This window comes from Monodelphis domestica, chromosome 3 (genome assembly GCF_027887165.1).
Source record: "Monodelphis domestica isolate mMonDom1 chromosome 3, mMonDom1.pri, whole genome shotgun sequence".
Taxonomy (NCBI): Eukaryota; Metazoa; Chordata; class Mammalia; order Didelphimorphia; family Didelphidae; genus Monodelphis; species Monodelphis domestica.
Window position 1 is genome coordinate 173,722,763 of NC_077229.1, and position 23,429 is coordinate 173,746,191.

The 23,429-nt window shown below is 38.9% G+C and overlaps 1 protein-coding gene and 1 long non-coding RNA gene across 2 annotated transcripts in view; one reads left to right on the forward strand and one right to left on the reverse strand.

The window, feature by feature from the left end:
* The window catches only part of MATN2 (matrilin 2), a 213,638-nt gene that overhangs the window by 166,161 nt on the left and 24,048 nt on the right, over positions 1-23,429 (reverse strand). The window lies entirely within an intron of this gene.
* LOC107651872 (uncharacterized) lies at positions 24-22,041 on the forward strand. Its single transcript, XR_001629083.2, has 3 exons — positions 24-167; positions 13,327-13,399; positions 17,626-22,041. It is a non-coding gene; the product is annotated as an uncharacterized LOC107651872 (long non-coding RNA).

Genomic DNA, 23,429 nt, shown 5'->3' on the forward strand with positions numbered 1-23,429 from the left:
AGTCACACAGCTCTGAAGACAGATTTGAATCTTGGTCTTCCTCACACATACAGGTAGTCTCTCCTTGGGCCAGTCAGCTACATCACCTCTCCATATCCCCCTGGAGACTATATTGTGTACCTCTTGGGAATGTGAAGTTCAAATGAGAGAAAATTTTAAAGTGCTTTGTAAGTCTTAATTGTCTATTAACTGCTATTATTTTTTAAATTTTTCATTCTTAAACTGTGTTTAAAGTTGCGCTAGGTGAACTCTGATGGCTCTTCTTCACACAGTAGGTGGTTATTAAATTGAACTGAATTCCAACATTAAGATTTATTGACTCTAAATAGGGCGCTAATATTTATTTAATATTATCTTCCAACAAACTCTGCTGGGAAGCGAATGGCTAAAGTTGCTACTTCTGAGCTGGAAATGCCTTCCCCTCTTCTGAGCTACTAACACTGTACTCCATTTATTCATTTCTATGACAATTAGGATTACATCTACCCAGGTTCTTGCCTCTTCTCCCTCCATTAGATTCCACAAGGTCAGAGACCGTGTCTATAGTTCATTATCTTAGTAAATACAGCACACATAACACACACCAAAAGGCTGATTAAAGTCTCCAGTCAGTTATTGCAATAGTCAATGTTAATATCATACTGTCAGACAAGTTGAAGGAGACATTCCTCTTTTTCATTCACGATCAATAAATGAAGGATAATTAAAATAAATTAAGTATTTATGGGGTATTTTCAAGACGAATCAAGGATGGGACATAAACAACCCACATATAATGTGCTTCCCCCCACTCCCCAATGTTCAAATGAGAGTTTGTTTCACAAAATGTATCGATAAATTAAAAATAAAATGGAATTAGAGGTTGGGTAAAAAACATGCTTGCTGACTGTCTGAATCCATGCTCCAACTCTTGGGGCACAAAGATCCTTTTGCCAGGGAGCCTGAAGCCAACCAGCTGCTTCTGAGATTGGGTCATTCAATGAGGACTTTATATACCAGAATTCCGCAGAATTCCAAGCTGCTTTTGTGAGGACATTCTGTCATTGCTCAATTCCCTTGGGAATTTGTAATTGCCAAATCCATATGTTGTCATTCAGATGAAGCAAGCTGGCCAAATATTCACTTATTGGAGGAATGTAATAGTCACAAAAGAAGACTAAGATGGATCCCTGTCCATCAATCAACTTAACATTTATTAAGCACTTATGTGCCAGCCACTGTGCTAAATATTAAGGATAAAAAGAAAGACAAAAGATAGTCCCTGCCCTCATGAAACCCACTATCTAATGGGAGAGACAACAAAGAAACTGGATTATAGATACTAGATAAGTCAAGGGTACATTCTCAGAGGGAAGGCACTAAGAATGAGGGGGACTAGGAAAGGCTTCTTTTGTGGGGGAAGCTTTAGCTAAGACCTGAAAGAACCCAGAGAAGGTAAGAGACTGAGATGAGGAGGAGAAATATTCTAGAGTTGGGGAAGAACCAATTAAAATTCTTGGATTTCTGGTAGGTTAGGGTTCAAATCTGGTCTCAGATACTTCCTAACTGTGTGACCCTAGGCCAGTCCCTTAAATATAATTACTGAAGTAAGGCTTTAAAAAATAATCAAATAAAATGAAGTCTTTGGATTGAAGGGCATTTGGTAATGAAACCAAGGAAGACTGAACAGATAGGAAGAAGCTAAGCTGTTCAGGGCTTAAAAGCCAACCAGAGCATTTTATATTTGATTTTGGAGGCAAGAAGGAGCTGCTGGGTTTTATTGAATTGGAGGGAAGGGGAGAGAGGAGGTGAAAGTGTGAGATCTGTACTTCAGAAAGATCAGTTTGACAGGTGGGTAGAGGAAGGATTCCAGTGGGGAGAAATCAGGTTGTGAGGCCAAACAGGAGACTATTGAAATAGTCCAGGTGATGAGGATCTGGACTAGGATGGTTTCGGGGTCAGAGGAGAAAAGGGAAAGGTATAGGAGAGATATGATTATGAAAGAGATCAGAATAAGGCTGCAAACAATGAGAAATTGCACCTCCAACTTCCACAGAGAAATAATGTGACCATCTAGGTGAGAATTGCATTCATGTATTTATAGAAAAATGACATGTGTTGCTGGGGGGGGGGGTATCTAGAATGCCAAGCCCAGAGTTGGGAGGTCTTAGATCAAAATCTAGCTTCAGATGTTTCTTAGCTGTGTGACCTGGGACAAGTCACCTGACCCCCACTGCCTCGCCCTTACCACTCTTCTGCCTTGGAATCAATACAGAGCATTGATTCTAGGATGGAAGGCAAGGGTTTTTTAAAAAGAAAAAAAGGAAAATAAGATTCTAGAATCAGCGGTTCTCAACCTCTCAATTTGTAGCAATGAGAATACATAATGCATATCAGGTATTTACATTCCGAATCATAACTGTAGCAAAATTAGTTTTGAAGTAGCCACCAAAATAATTTTTTGGTTTGGGGCCACTGCAACATGAGGAACTGTATTGCAGGGTCACAGCATTAGAAAGGTTGAGAACCACTGTTCTAGATGAAGGAAATGACCATGTCCTCCTCTGAGAACCTAGAAGGGAATGAACTTATGCTTAAATCTCAGCTCTAAGAAGTTTCTATTTGATTACTGCAAGTAGAATCCAAACACAGATTAGAGCCAAACATGGAGAACCACTAGGTTTGGGCTTTCTCAGCCCTTCAATCCTCACTCATGTTGGAGAGGAAAGAGAGAAAGGAGAAATTTCATGATTTGTTTTGTCTGCCTATGAAAATATAGGCTTGAAAAAAGTATTTATATAAACACCCTCATTTATGCTCCTTTATGGTACTGAATTTCTGATCGATAATAAAAGGGTTTGAACTATAAAAGGAATCGAACTCTGCTACCTCTTGATGCTAGCAGGTATACAAGCTAGGACATTTAGCAGTTTCTGAGTAATCTCTGGTGAACACTAGCTCAGATTTCATGGGTTGTCCCTGCTTATTGTCTTAAATGCCTTCAGAAATCGAGTTTTCCAGTGTCCAAGAACAGGCACCAACGAGCCTGGAAAAAGAAAAGGGGAGGAGGGAAATCGTGCCACATCACACAGGTCACCTCGCCTAACTATTCTATGTGCTGAAAGGAAAGGAGCCATTGTATGAGGTTTTGCAACTGTGGTTTCCAGGATTCTGGACCATTTTCTTTTTAAGGAAGCCAAAGAGAAAGTGGCCTCATTTTTGCCCTGGAGAAAACAAATTCCAATGTGTTGAATTTCCTTGCAAGGTGAAACATTTTGCTAAGCTTCTAACAAAAAAAGAGTCTGCTTTACCTCCAGGTCTTCTTTTAATTGACAAATAGGAATATTTGGGAGCTTTGGCCATCCCGCAGGAGAAAATATGCAGAGGAGAGTTTGTGGCCTTTTTTTTATCCTCCTCCACCCCATTCTCATTCATTCCGCCCAAAATAAAATTATATTTAAAAAAAACTATATTTTATTCCAATAACAAATTTACACATAAGTTTTCCATGGTTATATGATTCATGTTCTCTCCCTCCCCTATTCCTTCCCCCCCCCAGAGTTGACAAGCAATTCCACTGTTTTTTACATGTATTATCACTCAAAACCTATTTCCATACTATTCATTTTTAAAAAAGAGTAATCTTGTAAAACCAAAATCCCAAATCATCTGAAACAAAATTTTCAAAGGACATTTATACTTTGAAAAGGAGAGATCATTTGGAGTTGTGGATAGAGGGTCTAACTGTTTTGAGTCACAGACCTCTAATCAAAGTTTCCTTCTAACACATATCATTTATGTAAGACCATAGGCAGATTGCACAACCACTCTGTGCCCCAGGTGTCTCTCTAAGACTATCCATTAGAGATGAGATCCTGATTTAAGTTGATGGAGGAAGTTTCCACACTGGGAGTTCCCAGTCTGGACTTGACCTCCTTGGCACCTCACCTCTGCTTCCATCTTTGCAATAAAACTTCTACCACTCACCCCTAAAAATCACTCACGCCTTATTATATAAATAAGGCATTTTGCCACCATATGTGATGAGCTAAAACAACTTATGGCAACACCAGAGCCATAATAGGCAATTCCAGTGCCTGTGCCAAATATGTTAGGTATAATAAATAAGCAATAGAAATAGCATGCTTAAATTAAAATTTGGAAGCAACTTGAATTGAGATACAGTGGGGAAATTGAGCTGAGACATATTTTAGGAAAGAAGATTGCATTTGGTTAGGTACCTGAAGATGCTGCCCGGTGACAAAGACAGAGACAGGTACCTGAAGATGCTGCCCCATAACAGAGAATGAGATGGGGGCCAGCTGGGGAAGGGGACCCTCAGACTTTGCACATAAGCCTAGGCGATGATGAAACTGAAGATATTTCCTTTTGCCAAGGAAGAGATCAGAGTAGGATCAGTTCAAAGAGGAATTCATCTTGGGGCATTGTGGGGAGGAAATCCACCATTTAATAGTTTCCTATCTTGACTAATTATCTTTGTTAACTTGTTAGCTTGTTAGTCCTTTGTACCTGATGAAAGAATTTAGGTCCTGAAAGCACTCTCTGAATTTCAGCAGCGTGGGACCAAGCCCCCATCATCTATTGTCCTTGTTAGGATTCTGGACAACAATACCCTCATGTACAAGTGGGGTAAGCCTCAGGAAAAATCATGAAGAAGGCAAAGTCTGTCTATAGAAACTTTTGTTTTGAGGGTTATTCCTTATTATGCCATCTCCATAAGAAATAGGGCCTGCCTACCCTGTATAAAAGCATAGCATTCTGCCACAGGAGAGGGCCAGGTTTAACTGTCCATATCACCTTTCATGGGACTCGAGCCTCGGGGTCCTATTCTGCTGCTCTCATCCCTGACTTGTTGCCAAACCACCTACCTCACCCAATGCAGCCTGCAAAGGCATCAGTTTCTCATCAGTGACAATGGTGGCAATTTTAAATTCCCAGAGGGTCTTAATAAAGATTCCCATGAACTGTGAGTTTCATGGGCACCAGGAAAATGCTCCCCACTTTCTAACCTTCTTCACAATGTGTTATCAGGACTTTAGACAATAAGACCCACAGAAGTCAGGACCACTTTGGAAAGAGCAAATCACCACGCCTGCTATAAAAAGAGTTCTTGAATCTCAGAGGGCTGGGGAAGGCTGAAGCCAAGGGGCAGCTAAACTGCTGGTCTTCACACATATTACCTTGAGATTTTATGGAGGTTATCATGGAGGATAGAGTGCTGGGCTTGGAGCTGGGAAGATGTAAGCACAAATCTAGTCTCAAACACTGTATGTGCCCAGCTGTATGGTCAAGGGCAAGTCACATAACCTCTTCTTGCCTTAATTTCCTCATCTATACAATGGGAATAATAATAGCACCTACCTCCTGGGGCTGTTGTGAGGATCAAATAAGATAATAATTGCAAAGCACCTAGCATAGTGCCTGGAACACAGTAGGCACTACAGAAATGTTAACTATTATAGCTAAGGGCAGCTAGGCAGTGCAATGGATAGAGTTCCAGGACTGAAGTCAGTTCAAACCATGCCTCAGATACTGATTCTGTGAATCTGAGCAAATCACTTAATCCTATTTGCCTCAGTTTCCTCATCTGTAAAAGGAGCCTAAGAGAGAAATGGCAAACCATTCTAGGATCTTTGCCAAGAAAAGCCCAAATGGGATCATGAAGAAGGACATTACTAAAAAGAATGGAACAATAAATTATAGCTATTATTATCTTTTCAGAAATAGATATGATCCTTCTCATAATTATATTTGAATACTTTTAAAGTCGGATCTTCATGAAAGCTCTGTTTTGTCCCATGATGCTTTCTCTCTTTGTCTTTTATTCTAGGACACCCTGGGCTGCAGAGTTCAAACCTTGCTTAACTGTTTGTATAATTTAAACTGCCCAAGATTTTTCATCTACTTGATTACTTAGTGGATTTTGTTGTGAAATAATTGGATATGTTCTCTTTCATATCATTATTCTCTCTAACCAGGAACCAGAAGAAGGAATGACTTTGTTTCTGAGAGTTGCCTGGTAACCACTTCCCTAAACTTCCATTCATGCATTCATTCATTTATTCATTCATTTGACAAACATTTATCAAGTGTTTAATTAATGAATTCAACAAACATTTATCAAGTGAGTTTAGACCACTGTGCTAGGTATTAGAGCAATGCAAAGTTTAGATATAACAGATGTTTCCTATCTACTAGGAAGCCATGCTAGGAGTTTGAGTCTAGCAGAAAGAAATAACACAAATACAAATGAATATACAATACTGCTTGAGAGCTTTAGGGAGGTATGAAGTCTGATATGTGGGGCCTGAAGGGAAAGAGCATTACTTCTGGAGAGAGAGGAATATGGAAAGACTTCATGGAGCCAGTAGAAGTTCAGTTGAACTATAAAAGTTGGGTAGGAATTAAAAAGGTCAAGATGAGTGTTGAAAACATTAATGCATGGGAACTAGTAGTAATAGACATAGAGGCAAGAAAGTCCATTCAGGGAGCAGAGATGAGTCAAATATGACTATACTATAGGGTGTGTGGAAGGTAGTAATATGGATTAAGGCTGGAAAATCAGGGTAATGCCAGATTATGGAGGACCATGAATGTAAAACAAAGAGAACCGATTTCTTGTATTACCTGGTTGGGGGGATGGCTAGGTAGTGCAGTGGATAGAGTGCTGACTCTGAAGTCAGGAAGACTCATCTTCAAGAGTTCAAATAAGGCCTCAGACACTTACTAGCTGGGTGACCCTGGACAAGTTACTTAACTTTTTTACCTCAGTTTCCTCATCTGTAAAATGAGCTGGAAAAGGAAATGGTGGACCAATCCAAGAGAGCCTCAGAGTCAGGAAGAGTTAGACCCAACCAAAATGACTGAACAACAATAAATTAGATGGATGGGGTTGGAGATGATATTTGAGTGGCAAAGCCCCAAAGTCAGCATCTTTCTTCCTCAGCTTCCACTATAGAAAATCCCTGATGGAATATTCAGAGACTGCTACCACAGCAGGTCTGACACCAAATCATAATAAACAAAGGGCAAAAGGGATTTCAACTGAGGGTGTAAACATGGCAGGGAGAATGCAACAACTGTCTCTTGGACTCACCTAGAGAGGCTCAACCTCCACAGAACTCTAGGAAACAAGCTGCCTTCTTTCTTTACCTGGGAACAGTGGCTAGACATCTGGTGTTTGACACTAAGAAGACCAGAAGTCATGTCCCACCTCTGACATATACTGCTATGTGACCATAGGCAAATCACTTAATATCTCTGTGTTCTAGGTAACTCTCCAGAAGTACAGGTAACAAGAAAAGGTGCCAACCTGAATTGTTCAGAGGCTGTTTTCTCATCCAACAGTTAGATGCCAATTAATTCCCTTATAATACTAACTCCAGAAATGCCCTAAAATCATTGAATCACTCTTTATTTCTTCACTATCCTCCATGCATGGGATGCTCTCCCTCTTCAACTCCACCTCCTGAATTCCTTGACTTCTTCCAGCTAAAATCTTAACTTCTAGGGAAAATCTTTCCCAGTCCTCCATAATTCTAGTGCTTTTTATCTAATCCATAGCTCCTCTGTACATACTCTTTGCAGGATGTGTCCCCCATCAGACCTGAGCTCTTTTGGGTGCAAGAACTGGTTTTTCCTTTTACTTGTGCGCCTGTGCTTGTTAATTAATTGACTGATTCTGGAAGCCTCTGAATGAAGCTCATCAATGAACTCTATTCTTCTGTTCTCCAGTTACTATCATCTTAAAGAAGTCCCCCATCTTTTGAATTTATTTGCTAGTTCCTTTTGTAAATTTCCCCAGGCTGTCCCTTTGAATATAGTAGTTCATTTCTGGTTTCTTATTTAACTTGGCACATTCCCTAACTCCTGAAAGCACTTTGGGATGGTATAACCACCAAAGGAAAACTGTTGAGCCAATAATTTGCCTCCTCATCAATCTTTGGACTTAGAATTCTCAGACCCCATTGTTTCAGTTAATTCCGCTGAGTATTATGGCCCCACTGTTGGTGTTGCCAAGGAAACAACATCTTAAGAATATTTTGAAGCCTTGGCAACATTGATTTCTGTAGTCTTTCACAAATAAGATTAACACCAACCATTTAAAATAATTTAATAAAACATTTATTTTAATTAACTTAATTTTTAGTAGAAACTGCATCATTGCAGAGCCTACATTTGATCATACTTTACATGTTTGCTTACTTGAAGAAGCAAAATAATGAGAGTTGACATTTATATGAGACTTTAAGGTTTACAAAGCATTTTACACTTTGTTTCACCCATGTCTGACTATGTGAGCCCATTGGAGGTTTTATTGGGAAAGATATTGGAGTAGTTTACCATTTCCTTCTTCAGCTCCTTTTACAAATAAGGAAACCAAGGCAAAGAGGGATACGTGACTTGTCCAGGGTATCACAGCTAATAAGTATCTGAGGCCAGATTTGAACTCAGGAAGGTGAGTCTCCCTGACTCCAGAGCTACTGATCTATCTATCTATGGTGCCACCTATCAGCATTATCTCATATGGTCATATGGTCATCACAGCAACCTTCTACTACTGTTAAACAGCAGGTGAGAACCGAACCCAGTTTCTCCTAAAACTTTTCCCAATACTTCAGGGTAAACAACTATTTTTATATAAGGCTATATTTGAAGTTATAGGCAGGTGTCAGGTAGAGCAGGAAAAATATATGAATGAGAATTGGAAGACTCAAGCTCCGTGTGGAGTCACCCCAGGGCCAAGAAGTCCCTTAATATCCCTTGGCCTCAGTTTCTTTATCTTTTAAGTTAGTTACTGGAGGCAGCTGGGTGGCTCAGTGAATTGAGAGCCAGGTGTAGAGATGGGAGGTCCTGGGTTCAAATTTGTCCTCAGATGCTTCCTGGCCATGTAATCCTGGGCAAATCACTCATTCCCCATTGCCTAGTCCTTGTCATTCATCTGCCTTGGAACCAATACAAAATATTGATACTAAGATGAAAGATAATGGTTTAAAAAAAAACAAAGAAAAAAAATAAAATGAAGGTAATTAGCTGTGTGATTCTGGGCAAGTCACTTAACCCTGAATACCTGGCCCTTGGCACTCTTCTGTCTTGCAACTGATACACAGTGTTGATTCTAAGACAGAAGGTAAGAGTATTTTAAAAGGTTAGATACCTGCTAGGATTTCTCCAAAGGCCTAAAATTTATTTTTTGACTTTATCACTAACTGTGCGATTTTAGCTAAAACTTTGGACATACAATTCCTCATAGATAAAGCAAGGGGTCTGGGCAAGGTGATGTCTAAGATTTCCTCCAACTCTCTCATCACATAATTCTATGAGTCTATTATTGCACTATAGGAAATAACAAATAGGACAAATTCAGTGATGCAAGGGAAATCATATAAATAATCCAGAGCAAGGTTAGAGGATCCAGGAAAACAATGACTACAGTGGTATAAACAGAAAGAACAAAAAGCTCCTTAAATGAAATCCTCTATAATTATGATGGTCAAACTTATCCTGAAGAAGACTTAAGAGAATATCCCTCTTTGCCTTCCTTGTGGAAGCAGGAGACTATGGGTGGGACCTTGCATATGCCATCACACTTGATTGATATATTGGTTAGTTTTGATAGACTGTTTTCCTGTTTATTACAAAGGATGGCTCAATGACTCAATGATAGCAGTGGGGAGGCCTCCAATTGGGGAATGGCTGAACCAATTGTGGTAGATGTTGGTGATGGAATACTATTGTGCTCAAAGGAATAATAAAGTGGAGGAATTCCATGGAGACTGGAACAACCTCCAGGAAGTGATGCAGAGTGAAAGGAGCAGAACCAGGAAAACCTGAAAACACAAAAACTGATACACTGTGACACAATAGAATATAATGCGGACTTCTCTACTAGCAGCAATGCAATGATCCAGAATTATTCGGAGGGACATATGAGAAAGAACACTATCCACATCCAGAGGAAGAACTGTGGGAAAAGAAACACAGAAGAACAACATGGGTTGATGGGGATATGATTGGGGATAACCCTAGTGCAAATATCGATAATATGGAAATAGGTCTTGATCAATGACACATGTAAAACCCAATGTAATTGTACATCAGATATGGGAGGGGTTTAGGGGAGGGGAGGGAAAGAACATGAGTCGTGTAACCATGGAAAAATATTCTAAATCATCTAATTAAATAAAATTTTCAAAAAAATTAAATGAAATTAAAAATAAAATGAAGGAATTAGACTAGGTGATCTTTGATCTTGCAGCTCAAAAAAGCCTATTATTCAGCAATACAATGATCCAGGACAATCCCAAGGAACTTATGAGAGAGAACACTATCCATATGGAGAAAAAGAACTATGGGAGTAGAAATAGCAGAAGAAAACATATGATTGATCATTTGTTTATATGGGTATAGGATTTAGGGTTTGGGTTTTTAAAAGATTACTCTATTACAAACATGAATAATATGTATATAGGTATTGAGTGATAATACATATATAACCCAGTAGAATTGCATGTCAGCTCTGGGGGGGGGGGGGGAGAGAAGGGAGAGAGAGAACACAAGTCATGTAAAAGTTCAACAGGCATATGAAATTGACAATTGAAAAAGATAAAGGCACAAAAATAGATAAAATAAAAAATTTTAAGTTACACGCTAATTCCATGCCATTTTCCCAAGCCACTTACTGTCTCAAGCAGTTCATTTAATCATGCTCATTCTTGCTCAGAGGATTGTTAGTTTGAGTCATTACACTGTTTTACACCCAAATTAGTTCCTGCATCAGTCTTTGTCCAGAGTTCTCCTTTGTAACATGCTGTATCCCTGTCAGAAGCAAGACTTTCCTTTGTTTCTTTAATGATATTTTGTTATTGGCCCCAAAATACAAGAGTAGGGATGCTGGGAGCTCTGGTAAGCCTAAGAAAAGCTGTGAAGTGCCTGGCTATGTTCACATAAGAAATACTGATTAAATAATGGACTTTTCCAATTATTATATGTGATTTTTAATATATGCAGAGTCTTGAAACGTGAAATCCTACTGTATACACAAAGAACAAATGTATGTATGTGTGCACATGTTTATATACTCTCCATAACAAACTTTAGCAAAATGCAAAAGACTGACCAAACTGTTTCTCTCCATGGAAATCTATATTAAAAAAAAATAAAAGATTTATGCAATATGAATAGACCACAGAGTAGAGGCAGCAAAGCAGAATGAAAACAGTGCTGAACTTGAAGTCAGGAAGCCCCAGTTACTAAAAAGAGTAATAGCCAGCACTTACACAGTGCTATACAGTTTGCAAAATACTTTACCGATATAGTCTCATTGGATCCTCACAACAACTTTGGGAGGTAGGCACTATTGTTATCTCCATTTTACAGATGAGAGAACTTAGGCAAAGAGAGGCTAAGTGACTGTTCAGAGTCACACAGTGTCTGAGGCAGGATTTGAAAGCAAGTCCATGTCCAGCCTTCTCTTCACTGTCCACATAGCTTCCTCTGGCCAGTTTGTGACTATATGCTTAGGCTGTGATTAACTTAGATGAGCCTCAGTTTTCTCATCTGTAAAAAAGGGATGATTCCTCTAGTACTTCCCTTATAGAGTTGCTGCATAGTTTAAATGAGATGTAAAATGCTTTGTAAACTTTACAATGTGATAAATATCAGTTTATTATATTAATTGCACTAAATCTGTTTTATGACATCAGCAAATTTGATAAATATACCACCTATGCTTTCATTTAAATTCCTAAAAAATGTTGACCAGAATAAGGTCTAGTCTTGGGGCACTCCATGAAAATCCTCTCACTTGTATAATAGCAATTCTTGATCAATACTCTTAGGGTTCAGCTAATTTTAAATAGACTTACCTACACAAACAGCATACCTTTCTATTTTACTAAGAACGATGTCCTGACAGACTGACAACAGCCTTCCCAAAATCTATGATTGCATACTAATTGCATCTGGATCATTTTTCTGCTTTATCAGCATCAAAAAAAGGACACAAAATTAGCATCGGAAGGCTTGTTTTTAATTAACCATCCTGGTTTGTAATGATCTTTGTTTTCATTTCTATATATTCACCAACATACCATAAAAAAAAAAACCCAACAGATTGTTGCTTTCTTAACCTTCAATCTCAATGAAAGGTCTAGAAAGTTCCATAAAGTCTTAGAAAAATTCCTGTGCAAACTTATATGTGCAATGGGGTAAAGAGGTGAGCAGAGAGACCTTGGCACTCCTCTGGTAGGGTCATGAAGGGAGAAGAACTTTGTCCTTTAAGACATCGAAGTAATTCATTTGCTGGCCACTGAGCCAGGAAGAGCCCCCTAATAAGGAGATTAAAAAAACAAACAAAACTTACCTTCCATCTTGGAATCAATATTTGGGTACTGGTTCTAAGGCAAAAGAGCAGTAAGGGTTAGGCAATGGGGGTTAAGTGACTTGCCCAGGGTCACACAGCTAGGAAGTGTTAGAGATCATATTTGAACCCAGGACATCCCATCTCTAAGTTTGGCTCTCAATCCACTGAGCCACCTAGCTGTCCCCAATAAGGAGATTTTTAAAGGAGAGTTATTTTTCACTCTTGTTTTTTTTTCCCTTTTCCAAAATATGTAGCAGGAATTCTCTCTTGAACTCAGTTCTTCCTGTCTTGTAAACTAGCTCTCTGTCTACTATAAATTACTGTATTGGGAGTTCAATTAGCTAATTCAACAATTAGCTAGCTGTGAGATTAGCCAAATCCCTTAACTTCTCTGGTCCTTAGTTTTCTTGTCTATAAAATGAGAGTATCACATCATCTAGTCTCTCAGGACCCTTTCAGCTCTGACATGATCTTATGACACACAATAAAATCTACCTCTTTAATCTTTGTTTAGATTCATTGACAACAGCTGCAAACATCACTAGATAAGCCAAGCAGTTGTATTTTTCAGGAAGAAACAAAAGAATCCCATTATACTTCTTTAACTGTCTCTTGGTGCTAACAAAACTTTTGTCAGATATGGTTAAGTAATACTAAAGAAACAGGAATTAAAAAACCCATCCATCTCACTCTATTCTAGCATCAGATCTCATTAGAACAAAGCCTCACGGTTGAACAATTGACTTCCTCCCACCAATCCTGCCAAAAGAACAGAACATTGAATGGGAGTGGAGAGGGTGATGTTTGAGAAACCAGAACAAACAATTTGAGTCAGCTGTACAACATCCAATTAGATGTCTACAGTGGCTCTACAATGGTACTAGTGTCTAGAATCATAGAACGTTCCAACGGGAAAGGACCTCAGTAGTTGTCTGCTCTAATATCTGTTCTTGACTTTCCAGACTTCTCCAACAGACCCAGCAGCCTTCTCACCCTGGGAGAGTCTTCTCAAATTGAGACTTCCTTCTCTCATTGGTGAGTTCCTCCAGAGTCCTCCATTTTTAGGCAATGCCTAGATCAGCTATAGTCACTCTTTTCCTTTCCTGGCTTTAGTCCTGATCTTCTAGATATCTCTACCATGCCCTCCTCAACAGGTTATCTTCTCTACACCACACTGGATTTTTAGTACATTTTATATGTGGTCTTTAGAATATAAGTTTCATAGCAGGCAAACACTATCTTTTTGTTTATTTGTATTCCCAGTTCTTAGCATAGTGCCTGGCTCATAATAAATGCTTAATAAATGTTCTGTCCAACTATCTATCAATCATCTATCTATCTATCTATCCATCCATCCATCCTTCTACCCATCCATCTAGCCATCTACGCATCTATCTATCTATATCTATCTATCCATCCACCCATCCACCCATCTACCCATCTACGCATCTATCTCTCTATCTACCTATCTGTCTGTCTGTCTGTTTGTCTGTCTGTCTATTCATCCATCTTCTCTATCTGGAGGGGGGAAATGATCTGCTCAATAACACCACTTGTAAGATAATAGATTTATGCCTGGAAGGTGCCTCTAGGTTTTTGAGGCTCAACATCATTTTATAGATACTAAGCAACCGAGACCTAGGCAGAAGATTAATAATAAAATTGATGGGAATCATCTTGTTGTTAAATTGTTTTACAGTTATGTCCAATTCTTTGTGACACCATTTGGCTTTTTCTTGATAAAGATATTGGAGTAGTTTGCCATTTCCTTCTCTAGTTAATTTTTTTTTTACATGAGAGGGAACTGAAGCAAATAGTGTTAAGTGACCTACCCAGGGTCACACAGCTGGCAATTTGCTGAGGCTGAATTTGAACTCAGATTTTTTTAAACTCCAAGTCCAGAACTTCATCTACTTTGCCACCCAGTTGCCCCAATAATAATTACTAGAATTTACATCTATGTTCCAGCCACTATGGTAAGCACTTTACAAATATTATCTCACTTGATCCTTACAAAAACCCTGAGAGGAAGGTAATATTTTACAGTTGAGGAAACTGAGGCAAATAGGAGTCAAATGACTTCAGGGTTACACAGCTGGTAAGAATATGAAGCTATACTAGAACCCAGTTCTTCCTTGACTCCAGGCTTAACCTTCTATCCACTATATTATCTACAATTCTCATAGAAGAGCTGCCTCATTGAAAAAGTAGCTTGTTCAAAGTTATACAAATAATGCCAAAACCTGCATTGGAACCCAGGCTTCCTGACACTAAGTTTAGAATGATTTTAGGATGATTTGGGCTTTAGCCTAAGAAAGGGGAAGAAATAAACATAGATTCATAGAATAAAGGAATGAATAAAATCTCTGAGACCACCTCAGATGCTTGTTACTGTTGTCATTCATCCTTTGTTTTCAAAGAGGACCAGTAACATCATCAAGGTGATTTGGAGACTTGCATGAGAGTTGGATTTAAGTGAGGCAGAGTTGCACAAAGCTGTCAGCCTCATCTCTCTTTCAGAAATCTTAGTATCAATTCTAAGACAGAAGGCAAGGGTTTAAAAAAAAAGAAAGAAAAATAATACTAAAATGAAGGGGTTGGGCTAGATGGCCTCTATAGTCCCTTCTAGGGCAGCTAGGTAGCACAATGGATAGAGTGCTGGGCTTGGAATCAGGAAGATCTAAGTTCAAATCTGGTCTCAGCCACTTACTTGGAAGACCAGTGGCAATGATCACTCTGTGCCTCAGTTTCCTCATCTATAAAATGAGATTCTTTTCTACTCTAAACTCTTAAACCTTATGATCTAATGTAAGGAAATGGCTTAAATGGTAATTTCCTATGTCCCTTTTATGTTCCTAAATCAATAATCATTTATTTTACAGATGAGAAGACTAAGGTTCAGAAAGAAGTGATTTGCCCAAGGACAAACAGTAAATTAGTGGCTGAGCCTGGATTAGAACAAGGTCTCCTGTCCCCAACCTAATGCTGTTTCTACCATCTCAAGCTGCTCTTTAGATTATATTTAATAACGTAGGTGTTTGTCAGAGGAGTTTCCCAATTAATATGGTGAGCTATAGGATGGTGGGAGTGATGACTAAAGACATTTCTTTAGTTTGATTAGCTTACAGGCCTGGAAGCCTTTGTTTGGGGCTTCTAGTGAGAGTTTCTTTTGGAGGGCATAGAGGGTGACCTTGAGCCACTTGAGGGTGAGTCTTAGTGATTAAAGATGACCTGCTCATCTTTGACTCCTGTGAGTTAAACTAATGGATGGAGTTTCCCCTTTGTACTGCCCTACAAAAGGGAGTCTTCAGTTGTCAAAATGAGTCCCACTTTCCCCTTTGGGGATTTTTCTTTCTGTTTTTCCTTTTTTAAAGAGTAGAACACAGAAGAATGGACCCAGGTTCTAGGTTCAAGGGTGGAGTTTTCCTCCCCCAAAAACAATAATAACTGCCTTGCAACAAGTTAGCTTGTTGCTTTCCAACTCATTCATACCATCTGAGAGAGGAGTTCCTAGACTCCAAATTCCTGGCCACAGCTTTGAAGAGATGGTGGACCACTTTCCCAGTCTGAGAGATGGCAACCATAGGGAAGGTGATCTCTAGTTTTTGATCTCTAGTTTCTCAGATAGAAAAGATGCTTTCCTGTATTGTATGATCAAGAGTTAAGGTTTCTAGCAAGAGAAGGGGGACTTCCTGGGAAGTATTAGTCTTGTGGGTTGCCCCCTGACAGCCCCAGATTTTACAGTGTGGGGAAACCAAGGCTTTTACTGAGGGAAGAGTGATTCCTAGATATTGACAGCTTCCTGAAAAGAGAAGATGATCAAACATGTCCCCCCTCCCACCCATGGCTAGAAGATCAAGGAACAAAAACAAAGATGCAAACTTTGCTTCCACTATTACCTTGAGTCATTTGGATAATGAAAGTCCAATTCAACAAAGGGTTGCCTCTTTAGTAAACCCAAGGGAAGGCCATGACCCTTAAAAGAGAATCATAAAGTTGAATATCTGAATGGGTCTCTGGGGTAAAGAGGACTCACAAGAATATCCAAGGAGTTGTGCTAGTGAAAGCAAGTTCCTTTCCCTTCCAAGGAGAGTATTTACCTCAAGGTAATTAATTCCAGAAGACCAACTCTATGGATGGTTGGTTCTCTGGGGTAAAAAAGTAAGGCTGAAAGTTCCCTTTATAGCAACTCAAAGGTTGCTTTCCTTCCAAGTAGAGCCCGAACTACTGGGAAGTGATATTAGTATTAAGGACTTTAAGATTCTGAGGGAATGTGGGAACTTACTGGAAAGAGAAGAGAATTTTATCATTTGTTCATGAACGGGCCCTTTATATGTTATTTTTTAATTTTCTGTAAGGTAGAACAAAGGTTGTCTGGGGCAGCTGGGTATCTCAGTGGATTGAGAGACAAGCCTAGAGAAAGGAGGTCCTAGGTTCAAATCTGACCTCAGACACTTCCCAGCTGTGTGACCCTGGGCAAGTCACTTGACCCCCATTGCCTAGCCCTTACCACTCTTCTGCCTTGGAGCCAATACACAGTATTGACTCCAAGATGGAAGGTAAGGGTTTTAAAAAAAAAAGAATAAAGGCTGTCCTGTGCCTTAGATAATCTATGCATTGTTAACTTAAATGCTTATAAAGGATCTGGGGATTCTTTTCCATAATTCTGTAAAGAACTAGATGTAAACTATATTTGAGTCATATTTTGATATTTCACAGAGGCTATTCTGGAGGAGAACACAACAAACCAAAGAGAATGATTGTGAGGAGATGTTCCCAATGCTGAATCTTGTCAGTAAAATCTAGTTCTTGGTGCCTTGGGTCAAAGATTATATTGAAAACTATCATGTTCAAATATTTAATTATCACCAGAAATGCAAAATACAAAAATTTCCCCTGTAGCAGAGGGCAAGTCCAAAAGCTTTTCAACAGAACAACCTATGAATATTATTTTCTTGATAATGATAACAAATTTATATGCCACTTTAAGGGTTGCAAAGCATGATATATACACTGATAGACATCTTTCCCCAAATCTCTGTTGCCCTTTTCAGTTTTTCTTTCCCTTTAAATGTGAGGTTTGTTCATGCTGACATATCACTTTTTGAAGCCTTCCCAAATAACTTCTCTTTCCTTTCTGAGTCATTTTTTCCCCAGTTTCAGGCTATATAATTCTTATTAGGGTGCACTTGGGAGCCATATACAAAGTCTTCAACAGTATGTTACTTATTAATTTGTCATTTTATTTCTATCTGCAACAGGTCAAACAAACTACAGCTAGACTGGGCTGCCAACACCCTACAGTTGGAGGTCAAAATAATTAACGTAACAAGATTCTGTACAGCTTGGTTGCACTCAGTGGTCAGAGGAAGAAGGAAAAAAAATGAATTCTAGCCAGGGTGTAAAAACCAAGCCTATGAGAGATGTTGCTTAAAATCCAGGGGCTAGAACTGCTAAAAGACCTCTCCATGATGACCAAGAAGACAGTGATTTTTACAAGAAAAGATGAAAGGAATGCAATAAAGGAAGACAGAAAATGAGAAATATTGTGGTATTCAATGAAAATATGCAAAGAGAGAGAAGAACCTACCAAAAAAGGTCCTGTCTAATGAGAAATGATGATTGGGTGGGAATAGCTAAGAGAAACAAGATGAAAAGGAGAAGAGGAAAATATGGGCTCACTACCAGGAGAGTTCTGAAAGGAACAATGAATTACACTGTGAGGCAGCCTGCCATAAGAAGTAGTGGGAGGAATGTTCATCTAAGGTTTTTAAAATCAGGTTGGACCATGAACTAGAGAGTCAACTGTAAGGGAAATCCTGTTCAGGCTCAGCAAAGGCCGGCAAGGAGCCACAGGCTTTTGTGGCTGCTTCCTACGGCCAAGTCCTAATTCCCCCGAATTCTACTGCCCGGGGTTTTTGAAGAATCAAAGAGTTTCTTGGATGCAATTGTACTACTTGTCTATAAGGCTTCTTCCTCTGGGAATATCCCTCCCCTTCATGAATGGGATACGAGTTTCCAGGTCTCTTAGGGGCTTCCCAGGACAGTCACCAGAATGAGAGTCGGAAAAATTTAAGATTAAATTTGGCTTCGGAGCCTAGCTGTGTGACACTGGCAAGTCATTTTAACTCAATTTTCCTCAGTTTCCTCATCTGTAAAATGAGCTAGAAAAGGAAATGGCAAACCATGCAGTATCTTTGCCAAGAAAACCTCAAATGGGAACATGGAGAGTTGGACACAAAGGAAAAATGACTGAATAACAACAAAGAGCCATGGGCACCTCTCCGTACACAGGGTCAGACCAGTGAGTACGCTGACCCATTTGGTCAGAATCAGATATTTCTGGAAAAAGCCAACTCTTCCACAGCTTCCTTCCTGTTGACTGAATAACTGAGTTTGTCAGCCTCAAACATTTGCTAGCTCTGTGATCCTGGGCAAGTCACTTAACCTCCTTTGCCTAGCCTAGAGTTATTACTAAGACAGAAAGGAAGGGTTTTAAAAAAAGAGTTGAAGGAGCATTGTTTGTCTCTGGCCCCTGAGTTTTTGACTACTGTGGATTAATTCTAATATTTCATTTTGTTTTGAGACTTATTAGCAATATTGGCCATGCTCTGGGGACCACAGGATCTTAATCCTTGACTTTCAGACAGTCTTACATTTAGCAAATATCTTGAAGACCATCAGAACTCCGAATGTTTTAAGGAGTTTGGAGTTTTGGGGGCAAAAGACAGTGCTGAGTCATCCCATAGTCACACCAGGCATATGCCCAGGGCTTTCCAAAGTTAGCAAAAATGAAGACGTTAATGAGCAAAAGTTCTGCTATAAGGTATAAGTCTTTCTTTTTTTTTATCTTTCCTAAATCCTTATCATTTGTCTTGGAATCAAAACTAAGTATCAGTTCTAAGACAGAAGAACAGTAAGGGCTAGGAAATGGGAGTAAAGTGACTTGCCCAGGGTCACACCACTAGGAGGTATCTGAGGCCAGATTCAAAGCCCAGACTTCCAATTTCCCAGCCTGGCTCTAAATCCTCTGAACCCCTCCAGCTGCCCCTAAATGGTATAGATTTCAAACTGTTTGCTTACCTGTTGTCTCTAGATTAAGGAATGCAGTAGTTGCACAAAAGGTATTTTTTAAACTCTTATTATATGTCAGGCACTATACCAAATAAGATGAAAAAAAGAAAGAAAGAAAGAGAGAAAGAGAGAAAGAAAGAGAGAAAGAGAGAAAGAAAGAAAGAAAGAAAGAAAGAAAGAAAGAAAGAAAGAAAGAAAGAAAGAAAGAAAGAAAGAAAGAAAGAAAGAAAGAAAGAAAGAAAGAAAGAAAGAAAGAAAGAAAGAAAGAAAGAAAGAAAGAAAGAAAGAAAGAAAGAAAGAAAGAAAGAAAGAAGTTTAAAAAAAAAACCTAGTCCTTAGGGCAGCTAGTAGCACAGTGGATAAAATGTCAGGCCTGGAATTGGGAAGACTTGGGTTTCAATCTAGCTTCATATTCTTCCTAGCTGTGTGACCCTGGGCAGGTCACTTAACACCAAATGCCTAAGTACTTGATGCTCTTCTGTCTTAGAACTAAGACAGAAAGTAAGAGTTAAAAAAAAGCAAACCCTAGTCCTTTCTTTCAAGGACCTTGGGTCCTAATGGGGAAGACAACCTATAAACAATTAGATACATATAGAAAGAGTATGTGGAAGTTAATATGATGAGGGACGACACCAATACTTGTGCAAATTGATTAAATTCTCTTGTAGAAAGTGGAATTTGAATGGAATCTTAAAGAAAACCAGGAAAAGTGAGAAAAGCCAGGGAAGCAGGGGATAGATGTATATGAGAACAAGGAGGCCAGTGTAGATGGATCATAGAGTTTTTGACAGAAAGAAAGGTATAAAGAAAGGAAGGAAACAGGTTATGAAGAGGACCCTACAGGGGAACAGATGACCTCTGGGAAAACTTTTGACTTGGAGACTGTGGTTGTTTGGATCAACTGGGGTTATTTAGTTATTTAGTTAGTATAGGAGGCAATTTTTCTACTTGGAAAAAAAAATGACTTCGTCTTGACTTTGTCAAGTTTTTTCATTTCATTTAATAATCATCAAATTTCTTTAGCATCCTTTTTTGAGTTCCACATCTGATACAATGGAACAATAAAGCCAACTAACACAGGAACCTAATCTGAAAGTATACTAAATTATCATGTGTTATTATTTTCATTATTATTAATATTGCTAACATCTGTGTCAACTTTAAGGATGGCAAAGTTCTTTGCATCCATTATCTCACTTGAGTCTGTAAGTCACATTAATGCCTTTGGAATCTGTTGGTTTGGAAGCATGCTTTTGTTGAATTAGTCATCCCTCCCATCTCTTCAAAGAAGAGAGCTTTTCTTAACCTAAAGTTGCTGCTGTTGTTCAGTCATTTTCTTTGTGTCCAACTCTTTGTAACCCTCTTTGGGGTTTACTTTGCAAAGATGCTAGAAGAGTTTACCATTTCCTCTTTCAGCTCATTTTATAGATGAGGAAGTCGAGGGCAAAAGAGTTAAGGGATTTTCCCAGTCACATCACTAGTAATTTTCTGAAGCCAGATTTGAACTCAGGAAGAGGAGTTTTCCTGACTCCAGGCCTGGCACTCTCTCCACTGTGCCCTCTAGCTGCCCCAATAAACAAAAGTTCAAAGCAACCAAAAGTTCACAGTTGAACTGAGAGGGCACACTTCATTTTTCTTCCAATCCAGTTCTCAGACACTGGGACATGGCTGCTGACTGATCCATTAAACAGAGGGAATAAAGTCCCTGGCAAACCCCGAAGAGAAAGATGTAATCTCAGCTTCCGAGGCTTTGCAAACTAAGCCTCCCTACCATGCTTAGCCATCAGAATTTGGATGACAAGTACAAGAAAATCACCAACATTCCCCGTGCCAAAAGCTAAAAGTGCAGTTTACAAAAGTGAAACTGAGTGATGATTTTTGATTAATCACTTGAGAGATAGTGGTGCCTGATTTGTAGATTTGTAGATATTAAGTCCATGCATACAAAAACAGAAATCACAACCTGGTTCTAATGGGGGTTACTTCCTTGCTTGATCAAAAGGACTAGGGTACTACCAAATGCTCCAGAGGATTGTGTAAAATGCTTTGACCAAATCAAGTGCTAGAAGGGGCCACCTCCTATCACCTCCAAAAGAAGCTGATCTTTTCTCCAAATTTTGGATGACTAACCCTACAAAGGCTTTCTTTCAAATTTGCAAAGTCTACAAGGACCAATGTAGTTCACAGGCTTCTGTTACATAATGGATGCAAAGTACCTGGGCAACCCTAAAATTATTGTTGATGTCAGTAATAATAATAATGACCATAATAATATAATAATTACTATGACTACCATAGGACAAGAGATCTATAAGTAGTATCCTTTGTGTTTCTGGGAATAAGGAGCAAAAAATCAACCAACAAGCATTTATTATGTAATGTGCCAAAATCTGTGTTGGGTATTGAGTATGTCAAAGACAAAAATGAAATAAATATTCCCTGCTCTTAAGGAGTTTCTATTCTAACATAACATATGATGTGTTTCATTTCCCTTTGAATACATCAAAGACTGAGAAATTGAAGATTAAGCTTTTGATATGTGCTTTATCTCTTGATGCTTTAGAACTCCAGGTTTTTAAATAACAAATTTCTCTTCAATTTTTGTCTCTTCTTCTTATATTCTTATAATGGAAAGAAGGAAATATGAAAGGAAGGAAGGAAGGAAGGAAGCAAGGAAGGAAGGAAAGAAGGAAGCAAGGAGAGGAACAAGAAGGAAGAAAGAAAGAAAGAAAGAAAGAAAGAAAGAAAGAAAGAAAGAAAGAAAGAAAGAAAGAAAGAAAGAAAGAAAGAAAGAAAGAAAGAAAGAAAGAAAGAAAGAAAGAAAGAAAGAAAGAAAGAAAGAAAGAAAGAAAGAAATGGAGGGAGGGAGGGAGGAAGGAAGGGAGGAAGGGAGGAAGGAAGGAAGGAAGGAAAGAAGGAAGCAAGGAAGGAAGAAAAAAAAGACACAGATGAAGAAATATTGGTTATGAAAACACTGAATTTAAAGTTTACTTTAAGTCAAATGGTCTTATTTTGGGGGCTCTCTCAATATAAATCATCATAATAAGAATCAACATTCTTATCCTTCACATTTTATTAGGGATACATTTTAAGCAAGATGTTGATTTTCTTACAGAAACCTAGCCTAAGAATGAAATGCTGTTTTCACTGGAAGAACTGGTTACTATGTACAATATCATGGTGTAGTTTGGTTTTCCTTGGGATGTTATGAAGTCTCTCTGCAGTATTTGAAACACACAGGGTGTGACTATGTTATAAATGATAAATCCAAGGATGATAAATTACAGTTCAGCAACAGCTGAATGTAAGGGTGGGAAGCGTTCTTCAGAAGTCTTTCTACAGTCACTGCTGGATTTTAGACTGGCAAGGACCGCTCCTGAAAAGATTCTGACTGTATTATCAGATCAACTTTCTTGCCTTGACCACAATAGCAATGACTAGTAATGCCTTTTAACAGATTAATATACACTCCTCCTTCCCTTTCCCCTTGTCTTTTAAGGGGCCTACCTTCTATTAATTTCAACCCTGAGAGAAATGTTAGCAGCTAATCTGTGCAGTCCCAGAAGAAGAAGACCTAGCCCAGGGTCAGTTTATGTTTTCCAGCTGCATCTAGGCTCTGGCTGCTGCCCAGGAATCTTATCCATCCCTCATCTACTCCCTGACTCACACCCTACTGTGATGGGTTCAAACCTTTTCTTTCCTTAAATTCATGCATTTTGACTTTTCTGCTGCATTTAGAATTACTGATCTTCCCTACCCTACCAAACATACTGTAATGGATGGGAAAATGGAGTCACCCACCACGTTTAGAGATTAGAGAATGAGAGAGATGGGGATGGAAAAGATGGAGAGGGAGGATAGATTGATCCTCCCTTCTCTTCCCCTAGTGAAGTCAGTGAAGTTGTCTTTTAGAGGGACAGAATATGTCCCTTCAGAGACTGAGTTAAATATAAAGTCAATGACTGAAGTTGACTCTCCCTCCTTGAGGGAA